The sequence below is a fragment of the Anomalospiza imberbis genome, chromosome 13 (assembly GCF_031753505.1).
Source record: "Anomalospiza imberbis isolate Cuckoo-Finch-1a 21T00152 chromosome 13, ASM3175350v1, whole genome shotgun sequence".
Lineage (NCBI taxonomy): Eukaryota > Metazoa > Chordata > Aves > Passeriformes > Viduidae > Anomalospiza > Anomalospiza imberbis.
The window spans coordinates 9516041-9529035 of NC_089693.1; the positions used below are offsets into that span (position 1 = coordinate 9516041).

The following is a 12995-nucleotide window of genomic DNA, read 5'->3' on the forward strand; positions in this document are numbered from 1 at the left end:
ACTTGGAATTTGAAGCCAACTACATTCACATTCATTTGAATGTCTCTTAAAAATAATGAAAACTGTCATTGAAATATAATCTGGGTCTTTGGTAGTTGCTGCCATAAAAGAAAACTTCCAAAAATGGAGGAAAGAGGAGTTTGCAATGAAATTCTATTGTATTTGATTCTGGGCCATGCTGACTACATTATTCAAGCTTTTTTTTTTTTTTTTTTTTAATATTTAGACCTTGAGGAAAAGATAAATTACTGTGCATCAGCTTATCATGCAATACATTTCAACACAAGGCATTAGAAGGAGACTTTGGATGTACTCACCTGATCCAGGGCAACAGCAACTACAAACACCAGTGAGCAAGACATATCAATGGTGTGATATCCATTAATGGTCTGTAAGGATTATCTGTATGTAATGACAGTGCAGATTACCTAGTTAGTTTTCATGTTAGTTGTCAAAATTGTAGCAATAGGCTGTGGTTTTGGTCACAAGAAGACAGCATACTTGAAAATTGTTTAAAAAACAAGCATTTGGAAAAGATGATCCTCTAGGAAAATGATGCCATTTGAGAGAACATTTGGCCAATAACCCACTCTACAAGAGCAAACTTGTAGAAAGCCTTCAAAATAAAGCAGGCTCAGACTCACCTAGTTTGACAATTCTAGAAAAAAGAGGGGATTACTAAACTCAAGTGACACTGATTAGTAAGTTTTGACACAAGCAAATGGAGTAATATAAAACATAGTGTTCCAGAGTGAGATCCAAAGGACTAGAATACTTAGTGAAATCAGTCCCAAATGTCATCCATTTCATTATTTTACAGATGTCACACAACAAACTTGGGAGCTGACAATGTGAAAGCAATGCCAACAGCAAATGACCCCAATAACAAGAACAGAAGAAAATCCTTCTGCAAAATATGCCCAAGATGGTAAGATTATCTCATGTGGCTGTTTTAGCAGCCTTTCTATATATTTAAATGAAAGAAGAATTTATAATTAAACAAAAAGAATTGGTCACACAAAGATGCATTCATTCTGCAGGGGCAAGCCAACACTACATTTTTGTTTCTAGAACATAACCAAGCAATTCTGCAGATCAGCACATTCTGCACAGATCAACTGGCTCAGGTATTTCTGAAAGGGCTTTACATTGCAGTATACATTTCATAAGAAATCATGAGAAACGGAAAACAGACAGTTTTCCCTCCACAGCCAGCACTAGCCAGCACTTGGAAAGCTCCTCATTCCAAAGGGACGCTGCTGGCAGTTAGAGCAGGAATATGTGACCCTGGGGCCAGCAGACACTCTGGCTAACCTACTGCAGTTGTTTAGGATGCTTATGTTTGCTCCCCAGATCTTCTAACTAAATGTAGCTAGTGAATTATTTTTGGCATATGTGACTGTTCTTCTCAAGCTGACTTTCCATATGTGTTGCTTTACCATTATGCAGATCCTTGCTTTTCTTGTCTCCTTCCTGTGTTTGTATTCCACATGCTTCTCCGTGATACTGCACATACCTTCTGTCAGCACTTTGCTAAATCTCTGGCTGTTGTTCTGCAAGTGTCAATAACAAAACAAAAGTGTGTTAGGTCTTATGCCATTAATAAAGATGGTTCTAATTAGGTGTTTCTTTCAAAAAAGACATATAAACAATTCAGGTGAGTTCAAAGTCTAAACAAAGAATTTTTTTTAAGTTACATATGTCCATACCATAAGTAGATACTCTAATTTTAAAAACTCAACAACCTACTTTTTTTGTGTATGCAGCTCAGTCATTCTCAAGGTTCTGAAAATTAGCAGTCCTAATCTTGCAAATTTTACCATGTGGATAGACTCCTGGACAGCTCCAACTTGGAGATCTTGTAACTTTTAGGTGCCTATGTTGCTCCTGGTTTCACTAAAACAAAAAAGGTTTTGTAATTAACATATACCCAGGCACTCAGTGCTCTCAGACAAGCAGCTAGACTGCTCACCAAAAATTAGCTATGTGTGTAAATTGAAGTAAAGATGTGACTGTCCAAAATTACTCCACAGTGGAGACAAACCTGAAAATACTGGAGTATTAATAATCCAGTATTACTAATTTTTATTTCTTCCTCACTTGCAGTTTTCAACTTGGCAAACCATTGTAAGACGTTTTCTTTTGAATAAGTCTGTTTCCCTAAATGGAAGCATTTCCATTTTCTGACCAAATCGGAAAAAACATCACTTAAACTTTGAATCTCATTGTTGTCAGTGCAGCAGCATCACTTCCCACGAGCAGCTGCTCTGGCTGCTTGATCCCTCTGTGGAAGTGCTGCCTCCAGGGCCTGCATCCCCCAGAGCAGATCCCTGCGTGGTGCTGCTCCGGAGCAGCCGTGGGAGCCGCGGGCTGAGCACTGCAGCGGAACCGAGTGCCTGGGTCCAGGGAGCTGCTTCGTGGAGCTACAGCAAGGTAACAAATCCACCAGGAAAGGCTGGGTTGGGGAAAAAAAACCCACCTTTTTTCAATTGGAAAATACCAAAAATAAATATAGGGCCATTTCTGAACTGAAATTTCTTCACCTCTTTTCTGGGAAAGAAGTAGCAACCTATTGGAAAACCTATTTGATTTAAGAGAAAAACAAATGTTGATGGTATTATCAATAAGCACAGAAGGAACATCTCTCTTTGAGGTGGCCTTTTTAAAGTAGCTGTGTTCCTTCTTATTAAAGAGTAAGGCAAAATAAACTTTTGATGAGTCATTGTAGTAATATGAAGAAATGTTGCTTTGATTTAAACAGATTGCACCTGAGTTCTCTGTGCTGCTGATTTGCAGGTGACAAAATAAAGGTACTGATTTTCTGCACACAACTGCCTGTGTTCATCAGAGAATGCTGAGGCTCTCATGGCTGAAAATGCCAGCACAAAATATGGAGTTGCAATGTCACTAGAAGAGTAGCACTAGCTTTAGAAAGGTGTGAAGGCTATTCATAGTAATGTTAAAATTACCGTATCATTCTGTTTCAAAGCAGAATGTTGTAACATGCTGGTGTAAGCTGGATCACATATGCTGTCTGAAATCCCATCTAGAATTTCATGTCACTGTTATTCAGGTACAGAACAAAGGTTTAAGTAATATCTTCGTAAGTCTTGATATTTAAAATGATGTTTTTCAGTGGAAAAAGGCCACACTGAAGAACAGCACATACTGCCTTGACTTGCTTAGCGAATGCAATGCACAGGCTATTAAAAATCATCATTTATTCAGCTTTATCTGAGAAAAAGATATATAATCATCAATAAATCTGAGTAAAAATCTGAAAGGACACAGATTGCCTGTAGTGAGAGGAGACAAAGAGCAACATGAAGTAAAAAATCCAGTGGTTTATCTTCTCCATGTGTAAGTAGATGCTTAATTCTATTTTAACTTGCTTTAAATTGCAGAACAGAAAATTTTATCAACTCTGTGACACAGAGTCCTTATATAATACACAATGTGGACATTTCAGAGTTGGACTGATTTGTAAAAGCAATTTGAATATCAGTAAGTATCTTGTAGCAAATTTGTGAATATTCAGGCATAGATGAATTTAACAAAACCTCTACAACATAGATGTTGTTTTGCTTTCAGTGTAATTTAATAGGTCTTTTGGGATCTGCCGTGTTTGAACATCTGGGAAACATCACATGTTGTCTGTTGATCAATGAGGCAACAGGAAAGGCATGATGTGACACAGATGTTAAATATGGCAATACTCCATAGACCAACTGGATCACAAATGGCAATGATCAGACTTTGAAAAATCTGATTAAGATTCATTGACTGGATAAAATTCAACTGGGTTTTTTTTTTTCCCTCAGATTTCCTAACTATTCTTATAACAGTATTATAGTGGGTAGTATTGTGGTCAATGAATTATTGCAAACTGGCTTATTTGGAGGAACAAAATGACGTAACTGAAGACAAGGACTTTTACTATCAAATACTTTACAGGAAGATGGATGCAACTTGCCAGATCCCTGCTGTCTCATCATGAAGATTAATGTCTACTACTGGATAACTCTGCCACTTCTCGTAAAACAAAGACTATATAAAGCAAATTTATCGCATTAGTTTAAACCTCAGTTAATTGACCAACTGCCACTATAGTAAAAAACCTTTTTCTTTCTCATATGCAAAAGAGAAATTGTGTATACGAATTCCTTTAACAGTTACCCAGGACTGCCACCTCCTGGCTACATATAGAAACGCCCTTTGAGAGAGGGGGAAAAAAGCAGCTTTCATTCTGTAGTTCCCATAAAACCATTTCAATTAAATATATGTTAAAAATGTGTAAAACACAGGCATGCCTCCTGTCAGAGTTCCTAACTTGCTCGTTGAAATGTAAAGGTACTCAGATATTTACTTTTCTAAAGAAATTGTGTGCTTTAAAATAATAAACACACCTGACACTGACTTTCCGTAGAAACAACCTTAAAGCTGCTGTATTTAAAGGTAGCAGCTGAATCAATATCACAAATGAAAATCTGACCTTACTGAAGCTGACAGGACTTTTGCCTCTGACTTCAGTGGGGCCTAAACTTTCAGCCTGTATTTTTTGAAATTTGCTCTTATGAGCTGGGTTCAAATTGTCAGAAGTTTTGAAGGAAACCAGACATACCTTCTGCAATTCAGTGGGCATAGGATTATCAAAGGGAAACTTGTGCAAAACAATGATGGTAAAAGTTTTCAGAGTCAGAAATCTCTCCTTCCCTATGATCAGACCAGATTAACTGTTGATTTTATACCTTGAATTTGTCCAAAAATACACTTGTTTGGTGTTGCTAGTACAATAATATGTTCCTTGAAGCAATCATATTATCGTGCTGCAATGGACTCCCAAATCAAAGCAGAATTCTATTCTGGCTGCTAGCATGATAGACAGTAGGACAAACAAGCCAGGGAAATTCTCTCACCTGACCTGGAAAGCAAATAAGAAGCATTTCTCCAGTGCATGAAGGAGACTATTTGGGCAGCCAATGAAAGTCCCTGCAATTATAGATTACATTAGCTCTACTGTATTTAACTTCTGCCTTTTTTTCAAAGCTGTGGGATCTTCTGCAGACTTAAATTCTCAAGTTCATAGGTAAAAATAATTTCTATGAGCCCAGTCCTATACTTAGATAGGGAACCTATTTCAGAGGGAAATAGGTTCTTTTTGGTTCTGCCCATCAGTTTCTTTCCAATGTCAAGTATAACATGGCAGAAGTGGAAATGCAAGTTGCCAAATCACTTACCCTTAATGGGGACACTGGACTGCTTTAATTTGCCAAATCTGATTCTAATATTTTTTAATGTTTTCAGATAGGCAATAATTTCAAGAGTGCAGTGGAACAGCACCTATTGGAAGAGGTTAAAAAATGGTGAATGTCATCGTGTCTTAATGATGGATATCTGACATGTTTGGTGAACATTTTTCTTACAATTAAAAACTTTTTATCTAAATACAGAAGATACAGGATGGAAATCACTAATTTTATTCTTTTTGCTTTTTAAAGTTATATTAATTGTAATGAGTTTTGATAGGCTGCAGATGTGTTGTTCTTCTATAATAAAAATAATATGAAGCTTTATCAATTTTCTTAATCCCTTCTTTGGAGGAAGAAAATAAAAGTCAGGGATTAAATTGAGATTAAGCTGTATCTCTGCTGTTCCTACAGTGCCATACTTGCTTGTCTTTCCTGATGTGTCACTTTGAAACTATGACCCAGGCAGTGGAACGTGGAAAGCAGGTACCCACTTAATCCATCTACACAAATATCCACAGAGTTTGCTATTTATCTCAGCTGCCTTCTGAGAAAGAAGTCATTTATAATTTTGACATGTATACTAAATTTTGACAAATATAATAAGTAATGGAAAGCACATTTGTGAATCATGCTTTTTTGTTTTTTTCCTTTCAACTTTGACTTGAAACATTACAGGGCTTCTAAGATTCTTGAAGTACCATGCTTTTTCTTTAATGAGGGTGATTATGATCAGGGTGCCAAAGAAATGACAGCGTGTGTTGGGTGACTTTGTGGGGTTTTTTAAGAGGAAGGCAGGGTTGAGGAGATAAGTGCTCAAGGGAAAAAGAGAAAAATGTTCCAGCATGAAACTGTTCCAACAATTTTCTCTAATATTAGTGATACTATGTCTTATCTGTAGATGGCAGTGATCTCCCACTGCCTGCTCCAGGAGGAAAGGGGGAATGGTGGTGATGAAATCCTAAAATTAAAAACCACTGTGAAAAACAGATGTGAGGAGGAGAAGTCATCAGGTATGGGAAAGTATATGCCTTATTGTATTTCTTTCTTATTGTGTGATGAGAAGATTTGTCAGGCCATTCAGAATCTATAATTTCTGTACCAAAGGATTTTGACAACAAATTTCAGAATATTGTGTTTTGAAATTTATCTATCATTAAAACCCTTTGTTGGCTTTCTGGACTTCTTGTACACACCTTAGACACATTTCATTATTTTAAACATGTTTATTCAAATAATACCTGCTGTTTTCCTTCCAAACCCCTCTGGGTACTTAGCTACCTCCTTCATCAGTTGTTCAGCAGGTCTATTACCCATTTAATTTTTAGCTGTTTTTCTCTTGACACTTGCCTTAGTTTTCACTTTCATTCAAATAAAATGCAGTAAACAGTGTGTAAGTTTATCTGGATATACTTCAGTGAAGGGTGTGATGTGAAGCTCATTGAAAACAAAGAGTTTTTATTAATTTCATTAGGCTTATGATCTTGCCTCACAAAATCTACCATGCTTGATGACCGGCAGAGAGAATCTTCAAAATACAGCATAAAGTCACTATTTTCATTTGTGGATTGTTTTTATCTTAACAGTTAGGCCTAGAAGAATTTCAAAATATAATACTTTTCATTAAGATCAGACTATAAAAACTACATTTTTGAAGTTCTATTTCAAGTGTCACATGGGCTTCTAGCATCAGATTTTAAATGGAATCTAGACACACAAATGCAGATGAGGAGCCTAATAGGATTTCAAACACCATCTAAATAGCATTTTAAAATGTGCTTGTGAAGTTTATAAATATCAAGGAGATTTTGGGTATTGTGGGGCTGAAGATGCCTCCAATGCATGTATATGCAAAGTGGACACAGACAGGTACCTAAGCCAGTTATTTCTTAAGAGCCATTGTTTTTAATAGAAAATGAATCACTGCAAAGAGAAAAAAAAATCCAAATATAAATCTGCTTCTAAGGCAATCCAGCCTAGTGTAAATAATATGAGCATTAGATACCTTAGAGTGACTTTGAGACATTCCTCACCAAATCACAAGCAGCTATCTGTTTCAGCTCCTTTCATTTAACACTAAGGCTCATTCCTTGCTGCTGAAAGAGGTTTTGCAATATCAGCACAGCTCATCTGCAGCCACTGTTTTTTCACTGCAGTCGAGCAGAGGCTTGTCATTAGTATGACCAGTGGCAGTTTTGACCTCTAGTGCAGAAAGCCAGCATAAATTACTGTGCATTGCTTAAGTCCTTTTTGGAAAGCTTAGCTGGGGGTTTTGTCCTGCTGCACAGGAATGTATCACATCCAGTATGTTCTGGAGCAAAAAGGATACACACTCCCCATCCTAATGGCAGGCTTTGCACACTTTACACTAAGATAAAACCATTCACATGGCATCACTGTATTAAAGCTTTCTATACATGAATCCTACATTTTCTCCTCTGAGTTTTGTCACCTCTTCCTTGCCATGCCAAATGGATTTTCCTTTTCTTTACTGACCACGCTCTTCAGTTCTTTGACAAGCAGCACCAGCTTCTCTAACTGATCTGTCATATTGCTAAACCTGCAGTTCTAAAAATGAATTTGTTTTTTTAATGACTGAATGGTTAATCTTTATATTCCATTGTCTGAAAAATAATCCAATAATCTGTTCCTAGTATGTAGTTTCACAATATGCACTCTCAACAAAAAAAAAAAAAAAAAAATTGTCTATGGCCTTATTGCCTATTATTTACAGATCCACACATGTCAATATCCAAACTTGCCTTTTCCCTTGCACCACTGGCAGGGCACAGTACAGAAAATTAATTATCATAACCCACTTATATTGTTCTCCCTCCAAAAAAGATTATTGTGAGATATTAAATAAAACCTAGGTTTAATATCTCCATTCATGCTCTAAATGCACACAGTAAGACCCCTTCTTTGGGAGTTACCTTTGGTCACTTCACAAAAATGTCAGCATTGGAATTTTGCAAAAAACCTCATTTTTTTGCAAACCTCATGAGCAGTTGGCTCAGTTTGCTTTATATACACTTCCAAGAATATTTGCAGTGTGAACTCAAAGTGTGCAGGACTCAGTGTAATTCTCCCACAGCTTCCAGTGACACTGCCTGACTTGCAGTGTTTCTGTCTACCCTTCCTCCCTTCTGCTTCTTCCCATCCTCATGCTTTTGCTCCCTCTCTTCATCTTTCTAATTCATTCCATATGCCCTTGAATATGTACCATGCAAGCTGCTGTTTTGCATTCAACATTTGTTTATCCTGGGACTTATCACAGTATCTGAGAATCTCATAACTTTCACAGATTTTTATCCTCTTGAAGCCTTTGTGAAACAAGGAAGTGTGTGTCAATTTACAGGTGGGGAGTGGTCACACTGCAGATTAAGTGAGGTGCTCAGAGCCCTGCTTAGCCGTGGGAGCTCTGTTCAAGTATTTCTTGGCTCCTGATCTGCTGTATAGATTGAACATTCCTGTCGAACTACATCTCCTGCAGTGCACCACAGTCTCTTTTCAAAGTGAGGACAGGCCATCACTCCAGCATTGTTGGCTTCTGGGAGATACAAATTGGATGGGGAGGCTCTTTTTACATTAGAACAGGGACATGAGACACAAATTCAGAAATTTCAGAAAACCCCATTGCAACTTTTCAAAATCAAAACTAATGGATGGGTAGAAAAGAGAATGTGTGTGGGAATGGGTTCAAGGGTCTGACCTACATTTCTATTCCCCCAAAAGAAACCAAAACATCCTAAAAAAAACCCAAAGAAAACCATGCAAAGCAGATACTTTACTCATAAACAGTTAATGATCTAAAAATGCTGGCTTCTGAAGAAAATCCTGTAATGGCCCTAGTTGTATCATAGACCGGAAGAAAAGCACATACCTAAGATTTCAGTAGAGTTATCTTGTCTTACTCATTTCAGAGTATCTGCTGTAGATGTAGTCAGCATGCTTTTTGCAATAAAATTCACCTACCTGTACATCCACACAGTAAGTCTCTTAATGCTGGTTTTCAATTAATTTTTTTTGAGTTGTCAAAACATAGGACTGTGTATCCATGTTTTCCAACTCAAAGGGGAAGTTTCCAAAGCAGTGAAAGGAATGCTCACATAAGGACTGAGGCTGGCAACATGTGAAATTTGGGTGCCAGGTTATTAAGTATTCTGATTTAGCCAAGATGTGAAACTCCACAGTGAGCTCTACAAATAGCTTTGCTGATACTGAGGTAGTGACCTCTGAGGCTTTCATGTGACTGTGCTGCCAATGGGTTGTCTGGTCCACCGGGGTGCCACTTTCCTTTGATTTATCTTTGAGTCTGAGGAATTTTTTTTTTTTTTTCTGTAGTAAGAAAATCCTATTTCAAATTCATTATTAGAGATGGCCCCAGTGGATAAATCCTAGTAACTAGATATTTATTTTCCATGGATATATGTACTAACTTTAAAACAAGCCTCATGCAGATAGATGTCTGGTTTTCCTTATTAATTAAGGGAGTTGGGGAAGGGAGGAAAAAGGGGAATATATAATAGCTCACTTACCTGAGAAAAGCTGTGCAGCTGGGTGTGATCTGTTGTATAATTCAGAAAATATGCATCTAATCAATTGTACTCTCTTGGAACCTAAAAAAAATGGTTTATAGCAAATGTCATACAAACTTGGTGATAAAATAAACATTCTGATTACTTCTGCACTTTTCTGCTGACCAAATACAGTGACTATAAATGAAGTTTAAAAATATAAAGAGAAAGAACTGAGAAGTAACAAATTAAATGTTTGCGTAAAGCTACTCTGGTAGTGAGCCCGTATCTCCGATTCTTGGGATTCAAACTGCTTTGCCTAGTGAAAATGTTTCAAAACTGACATGCAGAAAGAGCCTGAATTCTGCTGCAAGCATAACTTCCACTGAACTGTGTAAAAATAAGGCAAGATACAATGTCAACACTAAGAAGAAAAGGTTAAGTTAAAGTCCTTGTAAATTTAATGGGTACTGCATAAGAAAGCATTTTTTCAGTAAATCAGTTTAGAGCTTTCTTCTGTTCAGTATTAAAAACATTTCAGCAAAATCAAAAATTTCTAGATCTATCACAGTACTGTGAAAGTAGCATTTCTACAGAAGATATTTTAAATCTTATCCAAAATCTCATCAGGGGACTTATTCTGCCTGCTGAAATTTTGCAGAAATTGGCTCTATCGCCTCTTATGCCCAACTACCTAAAGTCACCCACAAAACTAGAGATGAAATTTAGTCTGTTCTCAGTGTTTTATGCAAGAGAGACAGTAAGGAGAGTAGTGTCATCTCCACCCTCACAGCAATTCCAGCTGCTGACTGCACAGCCATATGCTGGGCAAGGAGCTCAATCCAGGTAGTTTCAAGAAGTGTGTTTCATGCTAAGCACTAACAAAAATAACCAGTATTAGCTGTTCATACCCTGAATATAACACAAAGGCTATTGCAGCTTACTGGATTTTTCTCCAAAACTTCCTCAAAAATTACCTTTTGCACAAAGGGAATCAGCAATGCAGTCGGTGTGCAAAGGCTGGGAGTCTCCCACGCCCAGCTAGGCTTGAGATGATGCCAGTTACTTCCATGATAGGGTTTTTCCTTACATTTTTACTCTCTCAGTAATCCGCTTTCTCAACATTTTTGTTAATCTATTTTTTGCTTCATATTTTCAGATACCTAAATACATGGAAGCATTTTACAGCAGTTCCAAAGCTTCCTGAGAAGTGACTGACCTTTCTAACTCTTGGAGTATGTGAACTTAATTGAGAAGTTCTCCCCTCGATATCTTTTCTCTAAACAATGGAAAAAATATCTATGTTAAACAGAACCCCATCCAGGTATGTGTGTAAACTTGAGAGAAGAATGCAAGGGAGTTATAAATAAAATTATGAAAATATTAAGTATTATTTATTTAGTGCCAACTATATTCTTGGTTCTTATCTGTTCTTACAAGCAGTTCTCTGTTCATATATGGAAGATGCAATTTGAAGCCACAGCATCTGAGCTGCAGTAATTTTGATATAATGGCAATGAAAAGATGCCAGCAAAGTACCTTTTATGTGTGAGTTAAACTTAGCTTTGGTTGACATTGTGCCCACTGCAAAACATACACAATACCCATAGGAATGATAAACAGAGCCTTCTCCAAAGAAAGATTTTGTTCCCTTCTGTTGTAACTTAGCTATTAATTTAGTGTATAATTTAATCTATCAATTCCTTATCTATAAAAGGGATGCATCCGGACTTTTCTGAGTCTTGTCCAGGCACATTTCAGTATCTTCTAGAGGAGCTACCCTGCTACAGGTGTTGCTCCACCCCTGCTACTCCACAGCCCTAGTCAAGACTGGGGGCTCAAACTGTAACTGTTATATTCAACATAATATGAAACATTAATTTTATTACGGTAGCTGCAGGCATTAGACTTTAAACACAGAATAAAAAAATACTACTGTTTGACATATAAAGAATATGAAGTAAAGCGTTCTGGAAGTGCTTTAAAATACCTTAGTAATATTTTCTGAAGCTCTGCACATATTTACTACGATCACGTCTATCTTTAAGTCTTGTAAACCAACACCATCTTATTAACTTTTAATATATGAAAAATACGCACTATAGGAAATGTAATCTTACTAATGAGGTAAAGATCTCCCCCCTCACTGTTATTTCCTGTCCATCTCCGTGGTAAGTAACCATGTATCTTTGTATATGGACATGTACAAGATAAGTGAAATAGCTACTTACCCATCTCCAGTCCCAGTGGACCTCGATTAGCCAGTGAAAAGGCAGAGGCCACATCAAACCAACGCTCTACAGAACAAACCCAAAGAAGTGCATTAAGATTCTGCCCTTGTAATGCCAGCTAGTGAGATTTTCACACATGGGGAATACTGAATAGGACCTTCTAAAGCTAAAAGATCCTGCAATCACATTTTGTCCCATCAACTAGTAGTTCCCAGTAAGATAAATACAGAGAAATCTGCAGTAAGAACATAGAGAAATACTCCCAGAAAATATCTCAGACTTTTAAATCACAGCAATATTCTCCTTGTTAAAAAGAAGATGAAATGTATTTGCTTGTTGAACATTGCATTCATAAAAGAAAACTTTTCTTTGCTGAGGATTGCACACAGATTTCAAGTACTTTTCTGCAAGCCAAATACAGACATAATTTTTTTTTTCTGATATAAAACGCAACCCTTCTGCAACCTAATCAAAAGTTAGACTGCCAGATCCCAAATGATGCTACAAAAAAAGGTCACATTAAATTTTAAGGGTTATTATTAAAAACACGTGGAATGTTCCCTCCAGTACTTTTGGAATTTAATTGCACACTGCCTGGACCCTCAGAGTATTCCTTTCAGGCAAGGAACAAAACATGCTGATGTTAGAGGCCACACTGAAAGCTCACCCTTGCTTCCCCCTGCCCATCCTCTTGTCCCTGGCCCTCCCTACTGCTCTGGCCAAACCCTAAAGACAATCAGCACAAGAAATAACATGATCATGGAGGACTGCTTGAAAGTACGGTTAAAACCAGATTTTCTCAAGAGTAAGAAGAAAATCTCAGGAAAAAGCAGTTTAACTGACTGGTCCAAATTGAAACAAAACCCGCCCAAAGCAGCAAACCAGGCAGAGCAAACCAGGCTGTGAAATAAAGCCAGCTCCTGTGAACTTCAGGTCAACCAATGGCTAACAGCAGCTCCACAGGGATTAGAAGCTCTGCCTGCTACTAAACTGAGCAACCC

General features: G+C 37.3%; 1 long non-coding RNA gene across 1 annotated transcript; it reads left to right on the plus strand.

Moving 5' to 3' along the window:
• Positions 1 to 2813: 2813 nt before the first annotated feature.
• Positions 2814 to 9239, plus strand: LOC137481871 (uncharacterized). The gene is made up of 4 exons (XR_011003735.1): positions 2814 to 2935; positions 3405 to 3504; positions 5661 to 5732; positions 9170 to 9239. It is a non-coding gene; the product is annotated as an uncharacterized lncRNA (long non-coding RNA).
• The last annotated feature ends 3756 nt before the right edge of the window (positions 9240 to 12995 follow it).